The sequence below is a fragment of the Oryza glaberrima genome, chromosome 6 (assembly GCF_000147395.1).
Source record: "Oryza glaberrima chromosome 6, OglaRS2, whole genome shotgun sequence".
NCBI classification, from domain to species: Eukaryota; Viridiplantae; Streptophyta; class Magnoliopsida; order Poales; family Poaceae; genus Oryza; species Oryza glaberrima.
Window position 1 is genome coordinate 17,175,606 of NC_068331.1, and position 15,362 is coordinate 17,190,967.

Here is a 15,362-nt window from a genome sequence, read left to right on the forward strand (position 1 = left end):
CTACAATCATCGGGTCCAGATGTCAAAAGCATCATTCACATCTAATATTTGTATAATGAACTTTTGTTTGAGAATAAATATGCCTTTGTGTTCATCGGGGCATTTAACCTTTTGTCACTTTTAAAATGTGGCAATTAAGGATTTGTCACTTGCAGTCGATGACACGTGGGACCTTATCTGCCTATGATATGTGGGGTTAGTGGCAAATTTTTAATTGAATTATTCCATGTTCATCGCCAATGCTAATGATCATGCTTGGTGCTTCGATATATCATTACATTAGGATCAAATTTAATCTACCCTACCATTACCAAATGCAAGCGCACTGACATTTTACCAGTGTAAACGCACGGACATTATATACGATGGACATAGCACATATTAATTAAATAACAAATTACTTATTGCAACTACAGGCTCAAACCTTCAAAATAATAGTAATACTATTAGGATTTAGGAGCACAGCGCGCTTCTACTTCCAATCACGCGCCTAACAGCCATCCCACGGTCTCACCGATCACTGTTCCCCTTCCTCCCACCTCCCATGTGCGAGTAATTGTTTTACTAACCATTTATTAATAATAGTATTTATATACCACGTAGTTATTATCTTCCCACGACGGATCGTTACCTTGCTTCCACTTCCCCCATCATCCTTTTTTTCCCGGATCTTGGGAACCATACCGAGCGATGCCGATGATGAGAGAGAGTGTTGGTGACATGGATTTCTATGATCCGAACGTCACCGCTGAGCAGCCAGTCGTGGCAACCGATGCCGCCGGAGCAACATCCGACGTCGTGTCTGCGCCTCCGCCACCGCCGTGATGGTGCACGACGAGCAGGTCGGGGCTGAATCGGATCTGCGCGGCGGAGCAGACATCCTTAGGCTCAGCGGTGGCCGTGCAACGGAATCAATTGATGAGCGCCAGGAAGTGGAGCCTCGGCTCCAATCCATGGAGGCGGAGTGACGCCACATAGTTCGCCACAGCGGCCATCTTCGGTGACTCGAAGGTCCTCAGCCAGATCTGCGTCTTCTTCCCGGGCTCTGATCCCTAACTACTGCAACATCCGTTCTCCTCCTTTCCAATCCCTTTCGTTGCATCGATCAGTCCAGCGGTGATGAGGACTGGGCCACCAGATCCGAGTGCGAAGGAGGCACTAGGCCGTTTGGGTATTGCAGGGACGAGCACCGTGGCTGTCCATTCCGGCCAGCACTGGTGAGCGGTGGCCGCAGTCGGAGGAGGAGGCAACGGGCGGCATGGCCAGCAACGCGAGGATGGAACGTTGTGCCGGCGATATCTGGGTAGTGTGGGCGGTGGGATACTCTTCTAACCAATAGCTCGTACGTGATGAGGACAGTGATGATGCCGTTCACATCCATGTGCATTCATCCTCCTATTGTTGTCAGGCCAGCTGCATGACTGTATGTCCTCACTCTCCCATCTGTGCTACGCAGATCCAGACCAGTGTAGCCACTGTGACGACCACACTACCATGCCCATCTTCCACCACCTGGAGAAGCCGCCGCTCCTTGTATCCAACTGTCAAGCTCGTTCCAATTCACGCCATCGCGATAGGTCGGTGAGATGGGTCTGACCTAGCTCGTGCTAATTGTATGGAGTTCTTCTTGGTGCAGTTTCTCATGGAGGTTCTTGTTTTTTTTATGCAGTTTTATGTGGTGTTATCGGGGATGCTACCTTGTTGCTGGATGTGGATAATTGGTGGCGAGGCTGCCTCGTGTCCTCTGCACTTCCAGTCTCACTGGCTCGCTACTGCCAAACCTGGCCACCGCAGCGCCACTAATGCCGCCACCCACCCTCCGCTTCTTGCTTCTTCAGATTGGCGCTTATTTTTTCGAATTTCGCCTCACCGATGTTGGCGATGTTAACAAAACCGGCGGCGCTCGAAGAGGACATCAGTGTTGTTCGCTCGCTTGTCATCCGCATCCACACACTGCTAGTCATGCTCATCATCTCCAGGCCGAGAAAATGACTATTGTGTTATTGGCCATTTGTATTTTTTTGCCATTTGTTTTTTTTTTACTTCAGCTTAGGGAATTGTGGATGCCATCGGGGGAGAATGCATGCTGTTATTTCTGTGTGTGTAATAATTCTTATACTACGTGTGATTCTAGAAAACAATGTATAGTTACTGGCATATGAATCATGCGTAAAAATAGAAATATCGTTCTACCCCGGTAAATCGAAGCACGATCAATTTTTCTAGGTCCCACGGAATTTGCTACTGCTGTGTTGATTGTTTTGTGTCAAGCTACTGATCAAGACCTTACCTCGTAAGTCAGATCAGAGTAAAAGTTACCGTCATGTTTGCGCTAGCAAAACAGAGTAAATTCATTACCAATTGATGAAACTACAACACTGACTAAGTAAAAATGTTACCGATGGAAATGGCATGATGGATGGTAATCTTTCGGTGATCGGCAATAGGAATAGGGCACGATAGTTTGTTTGTAAAAGTTTTACAACTTACTTGAGGAACCATTCACCGAGAATGCGGTGTATACTGATCTTTTGAACAAATGGGTAAATAATACTCCCTTCATCTACTTTTGATAATCATATTTCATCTTGGCACACAGAATAAGGATAAGTAATTCTATTTATCATCTATTTAAACATACTACTCTCTCTATTCCAAATTAATCTACATATAGTTTTTTTTTGAGGTTATTCCTAAATGATCTACATATTTGTGTTTATTTATTAGAGTCTATTCGTTATTTATGTATTGGAGTAAATGGATATTGATGCATGCATCCATACATATAAGTATTTATAACCCACATTCAATATCTTGATTTGCTATTGGCTAAGAAATATTGGGGATGGTGCATGCATTGAGTTTGTTGCTAGAGTAAATATAGTATGCGTTATTAGATTTTTTTGGTCTTAGTGTATCTATGAAATATGTACATAGTTGCGTTCGGAAATCATGCATTGCTTCTAAATTTCTACAGGTTCGACGTGTATCTTTTTGCAGAGACAGAAATGATTTACACCTGTGGCCTCTGCAAATAGACTCACGGCCAATGAGTCAAGAAAAAGACTCGAGGTTAATTATGGGACAAATCCCATCTCCCTCCTGATAATATCCTAATGAAATATCGAATAGAAACGCGTATAAAAACATGCATAGTTTTAACATTCTTAATGATATAACGATTAGCGATGTTTTCATTATGATTGGATATACTTTCTCCGTTTCACAATGTAAATCATTCTAACATTTTCCACATTTATATTAATGTTAATGAATCTATATAGATATATATGTCTATATTCATTAACATTAATATAAATGTGGAAAATGTTAGAATGACTTACATTATAAAACGAAGGCAGTACGTACTTTGCTATGGCTCGATTCTACCTTTGGTAATATGTTTGGGACTGCTCAGCTGATGTATTACACTCCTGTTGGGCTTAAAAAAAAATTTTCCCTGATTTTGGAAGGCATTAACATATATCTATTTGCATTGCAATCTTCTGCAGTTATTACGTACTAAAACATCCCTCAATCTTTAGAAAATCCACAGTACAATTACAATATCAGGTTACCTATTAATAGTTCCTAATTGGCGGTGTATACCGACAAGTTGATATAGAGGCCAGTTTTCTATCTATTATCTGAAAATTAATAGTTGCGAATTGACATTCAATCTTTTCCAATGCAAGATAATGACCAACATTCAAACTCTAATTAGCAATTTTCATTGTGTATCCATATAATTGTTATCTGCTTCAATGACTCCTAAAATTACAGCTGGCTCCTGTCTATAAATATGACAAGCCACTCATTTGTAAGTCAGAAGCAAACACTCAACGTGCTGATCTATATACCAATAACATACAGAAGCTTTAGTCCGCAAGAACAACATGGCTCGTATGATCATCACAGGTGCTGTAGCATTTCTTTTCCTAGCATCGTTGGTAGCTTCCCAGAGTGCCGACGGGCCTGTACCAGCTGTTGAGAGTAAGTTCCAGTACTTCCTATATATGTTACGATGTCTTTTCTTTTTCCTTATTCTTAATAAACCAAGCTATTTTAATTTGTAATATAGTAGACACACATCTTGGTATTCAAGTTAATAAAAGTAAATGCAGATGTTCAATGCAAATAATTGGCTTGTATATGTTGTCTTGCAGACTCACTCTTGAGAACTTACATAGATATGCAGCAAATCCACAACCACAATGTCAAACAGTTCTATAATTTGCAACGTATAAAAAACGACTATATATACAATAGGACAATATATATAGCTGAATTTAATATCACAATATCTTGTCTTAGATTTGTTTTCTTTTGTTTAGCAGACCATACATTTCTGAATATTTTTGTTTCTTTCACTGTGTTTTTGCAGCGGCGGCGGCAGAGCCCAATTGCTGCGTGGACTTCCACTCGTGGGCCAAGAACACCGGCTGCAGCCCTGAGCAGAGCGACGACTGCAACACATGGTGCCAGTCACAGTGCCGCGGCGGCGAGCGCAAACCCCGCGGCGGCCGCCACTTCTGCCACTGCTTCTGTTAGAGATATCTTAGATAGCTAGATATTACCTCTTCTACTTCAACAGATGATCTATCAACAAGGCCATGTATGCATGGCATATGCCGATCAACTGCGTAGCCGAGTTCACGTGAAACATACGCAAATTCAATAAAATAGCCCGTGGTATTGCATGGGCATCTTCATTCTTAAAATATCTAAACTTTATACGATATATTATTTCGTGACTTATTTCTTAGAAAATACTCCGAAGGCCGGATAAATATTCTAGTTGTGGAGATTATGGCTACCCCATATCTACACGGCATGTATAGTCCGACTGGGTACAGGGTACCATGTATAGATAGAATATCTTTAAGAGGACTCGGGTTAGGTTTAAACTTGTATATCAAGGAAATATCCGAGATCCTAATCGGTTACGATTGTATTTTATCTATAATTACATATTCCGTTAGGGATATGGACTGTATTTTATAATACGGACCCCTTCCCCTATATAAGGAGGGGTCCAGGTCCCTCTGGGGCATGTTTTTTTCTCTCAGATCATACGATCAATAATACACTCGGCAGATCAATCCCCGGACAGGAGTAGGGTATTACTTCTTGATTAAGAAGGCCTGAACCTGTATAAAATTCCTTGTCTCAAAACCCATCCACTTTTTCAGCTTGATAGCCACCCCCTTTTAGTATTGCCGAAATCTTGTTTCGACAGTTGGCGCGCCAGGTAGGGGTAGCGTCAAGTTCTTCGCCGATTAAGTGCGATGGGTTCCGTCTCTGGCATCGACGACTTCGTCTTCCCTCCCGGGCAGGCGTTCCAGTTCAGTAGCCTAGACTTCATCACCAACAACTTCGGCAAGATTTCTCTCCTCGACTCGGATTCGAACCAGTCAGGAAGAGGCCGGATCTCGGCCCCGTTCGGTATCCCGAACTCGGCCGAGATCTACCCCAAGGTCATCTCCGACGAGTCAGTTTCAAACCACTCGGACGAGATCCAATCTACTTCAACACCACCAGATCAAGACAATGGGGCCTACCCGCCAATCCTGATGAAATTCCCCGACGATCTGGCTGCCGTCTTTACTACAAGGGCGTCTTCTCCCCGTAGGCCTAGGCGGGATCCGGCTTCAGCACCGATCCGGCCTAGTTCCAGGGAAGTCGGCGTCATACTCCAGCCACTCGGCACAGTTTCGACGGATCAATTGGAAGGCTACTTCAGCTCCCCCGGCGTCGACTCACGACCAACAGAGATCGTAGAGTATGATGAATTCGGCTACCGCTACGACAACCGCAACCTCGACGACTTCGACGAAAGCTTTGAAGATAATTACAGCCCTCTCTACTTCGGCGTCTTCATGGCCGACAACGAGACGGAAGAACAGCGCCAAGCCCGAGAAGCAGAAGGACGACGCGTACAACAGGAGGCCGAGCGACGCCGACTGGAAGAGGAGCGCCAGGCACAAGAGCAAGAACGGCTGCAGCGTGAGCAACAGGAACGTGAACGGGCTGCAAATGAGGCTGAGGACCGACGACAACGAGCCTTGGACGCAGGGCGACGAGCGCGAGAATTTATCGGGCAGCAAGACGTTGAGGGGACAGCGGTCTTCCGCACCCCTCAACAGAACGCGGTTGCGGCGATCACTCTCCTCGACACCCTCCTCAAGGAAGACGCACTCAACCAAGCTGATCATGTCGTCAACATCTTGAACCAGACCAAGACCATGATTGCCGCCTCGGTCCCGGTTAACTCCGCCAGCGTCCGCACGCCGACTGGCAGCCGAGTTCCCCATCTTCGATCTCAAGATTATCACCAGCCAAGCCTCAGCATCGCCGGAGCGGGATCCAATCGCAGGAGCAGGGGTCACGACGAGCGATCTGTCCACTCGCCTCCCGAACGACACGGGGAGCGCCGAGTTGAACGGCCTCGCTCCCCACCTCGTAGGCGCCCCGTCGATCTTCGCGATACAATCAACCAGTGCCATGCAGCACGAGGCTACGCCCACCGCCATTGACCGGATCGCTATGACGACGACGTGGATGGAGTTGTTGCCTTTACTAATGACCTGCGTCGAGTGGATTGGCCAGCCGGCTTCAAGCCGACTGGAATCGAGAAGTATGACGGCACCACTAATCCGGAGTCTTGGCTCACCGTCTACGGCCTCGCAATTCGCGCAGCAGGAGGAGACAGCAAAGCCATGGCAAACTACTTGCCCGTGGCCCTAGCGGATTCTGCCCGGTCCTGGTTTCATGGGTTACCCCATGGCACGATCGTATCATGGGCGGAACTTCGCGACCATTTCATCGCTAACTTCCAGGGCACCTTTGAACGCCCTGGCACACAGTTTGATCTCTACAATGTCATTCAGAAGTCTGGAGAATCCCTTCGATATTATATCCGGCGCTTTTCTGAACAACGCAACAAGATCTCCGACTTTACCGATGACGTCATCATTGCCGCTTTCACCAAGGGGATTCGTCACGAAGATCTAGTCGGTAAGTTTGGGCGCAAGCCTCCCAGGACGGTCAAGCAGATGTTCGAAAAAGCCAACGAGTATGCCAAAGCCGAAGATGCCATTATCGCGTCCAAGTAGTCGGGCACCACTTGGAAGCTAAAGAAAGATACGCCGACTACGGGAGGGAGTGGAAGTACCAATCACAAGGACCGTAAGCATAAGCCCGAGGAACTTGTTGCAACTACTACACATTCCTCCCGACAACGTTCGCGCGTCAATACTTTTGACAAGATCATGAACTCCCAATGTCCGCATCATCCCAATTCCAATCACACAGCAAAAGATTGCTTCGTCTACAAACAGTTTGCAGAACAATACGCCAAGAATGCACGGAAGACCTCCGACGGAGATCAAAGCACGTCAAAAAAGAAGGACGATGACGATGATGCCCCGACAGGTTTTCAAGACCATCGCAAGGAGCTCAACCACATCTTTGGTGGACCTCTGGCTTATGAATCTAAAAGAAAACAAAAGCTGACCGAGGGAGATTAACGCTGTTCAGCCTGATACGCCTCAATATCTTCGGTCGTCGGAGACAACAATCAAGTTTGACCGCTCGGATCATCTAGACCGAGTGGTCCACCCGGGGCAGTACCCCCTGGTACTAGACCCAGTGGTTCACAACGTCAAGCTTCGCAGATCCCTCATCGATGGCGGCAGCACACTCAACATCCTCTTCGACAAGACCTTGAACGACATGCAGATCCCTCGCACAGAATTGAAACCGAGTAATGCGCCCTTTCACGGAGTCATTCCAGGGTTATCCGCTACGCCACTCGGCCAGATCACTCTTCCGGTCACCTTCGGTACTCGGGAGAACTTCCGCACAGAAAACGTCTGCTTCGAAGTTGCTGATTTCGAGACAGCGTATCATGCCATACTCGGGCGGCCGGCGTTAGCCAAATTTATGGCTGTCCCGCACTATACATACATGATGATGAAGATGCCTGGTCCTCGAGGAGTCATATCCCTGCGGAGCGACATCAAACAAGCCGTCACATGCGACAAGGAAAGCTGCGAGATGGCCCAAACTCGCGAGATCGCGATCGCCCGAGAAGACATCTGACTTGCTGCAACCATGGCAAGCGAAGGAGAAGTGCCTGCAACCAAGATCTCAAAGAGTGGTGAAAGCGAAGCCAAAACCAAGAAAATTCCTTTAGATCCTTCTGATCCTACTAAGACTGTTGTAATAGGCGCTGAGTTAGATTATAAATAGGAAAGCGCGCTCATCACCTTTCTTCAAAATAATAAAGATATCTTTGCGTGGAAACCATCCGATATGCCTAGTATTCCTAGAGAGGTGATTGAGCACTCTTTACACGTTAAGGAAGACGCTAAGCCAATCAAGCAACGACTCCGCCGCTTTGCACAGGATAGGAAAGATGTGATCAAGGAAGAACTAACTAAGCTGTTAGCAGCAGGCTTCATCAAGGAAGTCCTACATCCCGACTGGCTGGCCAACCCAGTCCTGGTTCGGAAGAAAACGGGACAATGGCACATGTGTGTTGACTACACCGACCTCAACAAGTCCTGTCCTAAAGATCCTTTTGGGTTGCCTCGCATTGACCAGGTAGTTGACTCAACGGCCGACTGCGAGCTACTCAGCTTTTTGGATTGCTACTCAAGTTATCACCAGATCCGACTAAAGGAATCCGACTGCTTAAAGACTTCATTCATCACGCCCTTCGGGGCATACTGCTACATCACCATGCCTTTCGGATTAAAGAACGTAGGAGCAACTTATCAACGCATGATCCAGAGATGTTTTTCAACCCAGATCGGTCGCAACGTTGAAGCTTATGTGGATGATGTAGTCGTCAAGACCAAGCAGAAAGATGATTTGATCACGGATCTAGAAGAAACCTTTGCGAGCATCCGCGCTTTCAGGATGAAATTAAACCCTGAAATGTGCATCTTCGGAGTACCGTCAGTGAAGCTGCTTGGATTTATGGTGTCTCATAGAGGCATACAAGCCAACCCAGAGAAAATCAATGCCATCCTCAACATGAAACCGCCAAGTTCTCAGAAAGATGTTCAAAAGCTGACTGGTTGCATGGTGGCGCTCAGCCGGTTCGTTTCGCGACTTGGCGAGCGGGGGATGCCCTTTTTCAAGCTGTTGAAGAAAACAGACAACTTCCAGTGGGGACCCGAAGCCCAAAAAGCCTTCGAAGACTTGAAAAAACTCCTCACTACTCCACCAGTCTTAGCTTCGCCACATCCGCAAGAGCCGTTGTTGTTATATGTATCGGCAACTTCCCAGGTTGTAAGCACAGTCCTGGTCGTCGAGCGTGAGGAAGAAGGCCATGTCCAAAATATCCAACGACCAATCTACTTCGTTAGCGAGGTTTTGGCCGACTCCAAGACAAGATATCCTCATGTTCAAAAGCTATTATATGGCGTCTTAATTACCGTCAGGAAGCTATCTCACTACTTCCAAGGTCACTCAGTTACGGTGGTCACATCGTTCCCACTCGGCGATATACTTCATAATCGCGAAGCAAATGGGCGGATCGCAAAATGGGCCTAAGAACTAATGTCCATGGATATATCGTTCAAGCCGCGAACTTCGATCAAGTCCCAAGCTTTAGCTGACTTTGTCGCCGAGTGGACCGAGTGCCAGGAAGATATGCCCGAGGAGAAGATGGAGTATTGGACCATGCACTTTGACGGGTCGAAGAGACTTTCGGGCACTAGGGCTGAGGTTGTTTTAATTTCCCCGACTGGAGAAAGACTGAGCTACGTACTGTGGATACATTTTTCTGCATCTCACAACGTGGCGGAATACGAGGCGCTTCTTCACGGACTATGGATTGCAATCTCTTTGGGAATAAGGCGCTTGATAGTTAGTGGAGATTCACAGTTGGTTGTTAATCAAGTTATGAAAGAGTGGTCCTGCCTTGATGATAACATGACCGCTTATCGACAAGAAGTACGCAAGTTGGAGGATAAGTTCAATGGACTCGAACTCACCCATGTTCTTCGGCACAATAACGAAGCAGCCGACAGACTAGCTAATTTTGGTTCAAAACGTGAAGCAGCTCCTTCCGACGTGTTTGTCGAACATCTTTACGAACCAACCGTACCAAGGAAAGAAACAGTTGAGGCCACGGACGCTCAAGACATAGCTATGATTGAAGCCGACTGGAGAGAACCCCTTATAAGATTTCTGACCAAACAAGAACTCCCCCAAGATAAAGATGAAGCCGAGCGGATCTCCAGGCGTAGCAGGCTCTATATTATTCATGAGACCGAGCGGTACAAGATAAGTCCATTAGGAATCTTGCAACGCTGTGTGTCTTTGGAGGAGGGGAGACAATTGTTAAAGGATATACATTCCGGAATCTGCGGCAATCATGCTGCCGCACGGACCATTGTTGGCAAGGCTTACCGGCAAGGTTTTTTCTGGCCCACAGCTGTGTCCGATGCTGACAAGATTGTGCGGACTGTGAAGGTTGTCAATTTTTCGCTAGACAAACTCATCTACTAGCTCAAGAGTTGCAGACTATCCCGTTGTCTTGGCCGTTTGCGGTTTGGGGGCTTGACATGGTCGGCCCATTTAAAAAGGCAGTTGGCGGTTATACTCATCTCTTTGTGGCTGTTGACAAATTCTCCAAGTGGATTGAAGCTAAACCGGTTATCACAATCACGGCAGATAAGGCTAGAGATTTTTTCATCAACATTGTGCACCGGTTTGGGGTGCCCAATCGGATCATCACTGATAATGGCACTCAATTCACTGGCGGAGTATTTAAGGACTTTTGTGAAGACTTCGGCATTAAAATCTGTTATGCCTCCGTAGCGCACCCTATGAGCAATGGACAAGTCAAACGAGCCAATGGCATGGTACTCCAAGGAATAAAGGTACGAGTTTTCGACCGACTGAATCCCTATGCCGGCAAATGGGTAGAACAACTGCCGCCTGTACTTTGGTCCTTACGCACCACTCCTAGTCGAGCCACGGGCCAGTCGCCGTTCTTCGTAGTTTATTGAGCAGAAGCAATGTTGCCTAGTGAGGTGGAATTCGAATCTTTACGTTTTCGCAACTTTCGCGAGGAGCGCTACGGAGAAGACCGAGTAGATGATCTAAACCGACTGGAAGAGGCCCGCGAAGCAGCCTTAATTCAATCGGCCCGATACCTACAAGGGTTGCGCCGTTATCATAATCGTAATGTTCGATCACGAGCCTTCTTAGTCGGCGACCTGGTTCTGAGAAAAATTCAAACTACACGAGATAGGCACAAGTTATCCCCCTTATGGGAAGGGCCATTCATAATCTCCGAAGTCACTTGTCCAGGCTCCTACCGACCGACTCAAGCGTGAAGACGGTACTCCTATCGACAACTCTTGGAATATTGAACATCTTCGTCGTTTTTATGCTTAAGCATTACTTTTGTATTTCCCTATTTTGATTGCTAACATCAAGTTTTCCCTTGAGTTATCAGTCGGGGGGCTACTTTAATAATAATGGAGTGTGACTTTTATCAATTCAATTTGCTTACTTGATTTATCATTGCATTGCTTGATTTTTTGGCTTAGTCAATGAGGACTGAAAGTTTTTTAATAGCTTTTGCGGGTTTTAGGCTCAATAAGGTTTGACAAAAGCTTTTAAGAAATCAGAAGCTAAGTTCGAAATATTGAGCACAGCATAAATTCATCAGTATTGTACAAATTGTGCCTCCATCATCATCATCATTATCATCAGAATCATTGTTATGATATAACATCAATCGGTATCAGTTTTTTCATCAGCAAAGTTATCAGATCCAGTCGGCCGGAGGTCGTTGTCCTGGAATCTCTCAACTACATCAACTGCTATCTTATCGGCGGCTTTCTACGCATCGTTGATGAGGTCGAGAGCGGCTTCTTCGCTTGTCCCATCTGCAAAGCCATCAATGGCGTCAATATCGATCTTCGGGTATAAAGACTTGGTCATTGCCAACGCCAGGCTCGCTCCCATACTTCCAGCCTCCTTGATATTTTTAAAATATGTATCCGGAGCAACTCTCAGCTTGTCGAAGATTTCGGAAGCATCGAATGTATTCGGACCATTGTTATTGAAGAACATGGCTTGGACGAGTGGGGTAGCAGTGTTGGCCACTTCATCCCTGGCCCCTTCAAGCCTCTTGATTTTGTTGACTAAGACATCAAATTGAGCTTGAGACTTGATTTTGCGGTCTGCATGAACAGATTCATATCAATGAGTGGGCATAAAAAAGAAAATAGTTTTTCAAGTATTAATTGCTAGTACCTTCAACATCTTTCAAAGCCGAGTCCCTCTGTCTTGCCAATTCGGCCTTATCATTTTCCAGAGTTTGGATCTACTTCTCCAGTTTAGATATCTTAGCAGCTTGCACTATATTACTTCTGGTTAATTGAGATTACAAGGATGGCAGCATAAGAAAGTTGGACAGAGTTTGTGTGTACCTTTTGATGAGCCACTCAGTTCGAAGTTGGAGTCTTGAAGCTCGGCGATCCGATCTCTCAGATCATGTTCGGTTTTCCTGGCGAGCTCCCTAGCTTCGTGCAGCTGGTTTCTGGTGGCCTCAAGGGTTCCAAGGTGGGGAACTAACCTCTCAAGAGTCGCGGTTTTCGCTTCATTCCTGAGATGGATTCTCTGCAAAACAATTTTACCGGCATTTGAGCTAAGTGGCAAAAAGGATGGTTGAGGCCGTGCATGAAGAAACTTACGTTCACAATGCGAGTAGCCTGGCTGAGTGCCTTTTTCAGCAGGCATACTTCCTCATCTTCTTTTTGCTTGTTTATTACGATTCCCTGAGGTTGCATATCGTCGTCCCAACACTTGACCAGAATGGGAGGGTGAGAATCTTCAGCTGCTCGTATCCGGAGGACCTCTTCTTCATCACCAATCATTGGCCCTTCTGTATCCATGAATAAAGGTGAAACAATCGAATAAAGTCTGTTAGATCAAAATGATTTCGGATAATGTGTTTACCTGTGATGATTTCCGGTCGGGGACGAGTAGACTCTTGTGCTTTTACAGGAGAGCTGGATCCTGGATCATTACTGGCGTCATTTCTAAGAGGGCTGTTCGCTTGAGTTTCAACTTCAGGGATCTCTTGGTTTGGTTCTGTGCACGACTGGTTTCCAGTCGGGGGCTCCTGATTAACTCCGGTTCCAGCTTCGACCGACTGACTTCCAGTCGGGGGCTCGTTGCTGGGTTTTACATTGTCGGTTGCCGGCTGATTGTCACTTGGGTGATCTTCTGTGGTCGGCTCGGTCTCTTTTGAAGGACCCGTCTCCATGTCAGTTGGTTCAGCATCTTTCCCAGAAGGATCTATATCAGATGGCTTCCTACGAGTTCGAGTTGTACCATTGTTGTTATTTCAATAGTGGGTGAGCAGCACTACGGGGGAGATAGTCAAACGATTCGTACTGGAAGATTTCCTGATCTTCGGCATTGGATGACCGGATGTTTTCTTCTTAGGGTTGGTTTGCTTTTGCAGTTTCCCGGTCGCCTCTTTATTGCCGGGTTTTCCAGCATCATCGCATTCGTCATCACTCAGGACCAATTTCCTCTTGCGCAAGTCCGATTGATGGTTGATCTTGAGATGTTTGGTTGAGTTTTAGACCTGATTTTTGGTCCTCCGCTTGCCTGACTAGTCTGCCGGCGAGGTGATCGGTGTCGGGTAATTGGAGGGTCTGATTTCATCAGGGCGAATTCCTGGGTATGATGATTTAAGCTTTTTATCAACCTTGCATGTGATAAGAGAATACTTAGAAACGAGCTGGGATTTTAGATACATACCGGTGGAGGGGGATTGAAGGCATTGTATGGCACCACAGGCAGCAAGTGTGAATAGCTGACTACAGTTGCATTTGAGAAGATTTTATACATTCTCTCCTTCATGACCTTGAATTCAAGGGATTCGGAATCTTCACGGTTAGGGTCATGTTTGTCGTTGAATTCAAAGGCTGTGCGAGACCTTTCTTTGATCGGGGCTAGCCGGCTCTTGATGAAATGCCGGGTGATTTGTTCTCCCTGCATACCTTGCTCCTTTAGCTTCAGCATGCGATCCATCAGAGTGACCGCTTGGGAGGCTTCCTCTCCCATTGATAGTGAATTCCAGGTGTCCTGATAAACTGGAGGGAGACCGGAGTACTCGGGGAGTGCAGGCTCGGGATTTTGTACATAAAACCAATTTGCGTGCCAGCCTTTGTTTGAAGTTTTGAACGGCATGGAGAAATACTTCTGGCTTAGAGTTCCCCTCAGTTGGAATCCAGCTCCCCCAACTACGTATGGTTTGCTTTTGTTCGGTTGGGGCTTGAGGAAGAAGATGCGACGGAATAGGGCAAAATGTGGCCTAATGCCCAAAAAAGCTTCACAGGTGTGTATGAAGTTGGCGATATGGACTATGGAGTTTGGGTTTAGGTGATGTAAACTGATCCCATAGAAATCCAGAATTCCCCGTAAGAACCTTGAGGTTGGAAGAGAAAATCCGCCATAAAAGAAATGAGAAAATACCACGACTTCATGAGTGTCGGGGGTCGGGAATGCCTCGCCAAATGCCAGACGCCATCCAATGATCTCCTTCGCTAGAAGAACACCGTGCGCCACCATCTCCTTCAGGTTTTCTTCCGTTACATCGGAAGGCGCCCATTGGCTCTCGAAACTTTCTCTCTCTTCCGCCATGGATGCGAATTGGGTGATGCAATTTGCTTCGGAAATGGCTGAGAATGGATGGGGGATTGATGCGGTGGGTGCGTGGATGATTTCTGTGGAGTTTCGGAAGGTGGATTTGAGCGAACTGGGGAACCCTAGTTCCGCGGGAATGGCTTTGTATTGTAGCGTGAAATGGGGAAAGTGGCGAGAGTCTCGGCGGGGAAGACGAAGCGACGCTTTGACTCCGGCGTTTATTTCGCTAGGGTATCGGGAGTGCTAATGGGCCTAGGCCTGTACAGTACTTCAGCCTAATTCTATTATCAGCGTGGCCCGTTGTGATCCCTAGGGACTTAGGCATTTTTGCTTTGGCAATTTGTGCTCACAATGGTGTGGCTTGATGCTGTTAAAATCCTTTTTAATGCAGTTAGATGATTCTTTGGAATTACTACGATGCGAATAAAAAGGTACCCAATAGAAAAGTGTTATGCTGATTTTGTAAGTTTTTTTAGGCTGCAAAAGCTGTTTGGGTTTGTTGAGATAACTGGTTTTTGATTAGTTATTTACTCGGCATGCTTATTCTTTTGGTGTGAGTCATAGCCTAGGCTATTTAGACTTATCACTAATTATATTATTACATTTATATCGCATTTGATGGATCTTTTTGAGAATTTTTATTCGAATTCTTGTCAAATGTGTGAATTATG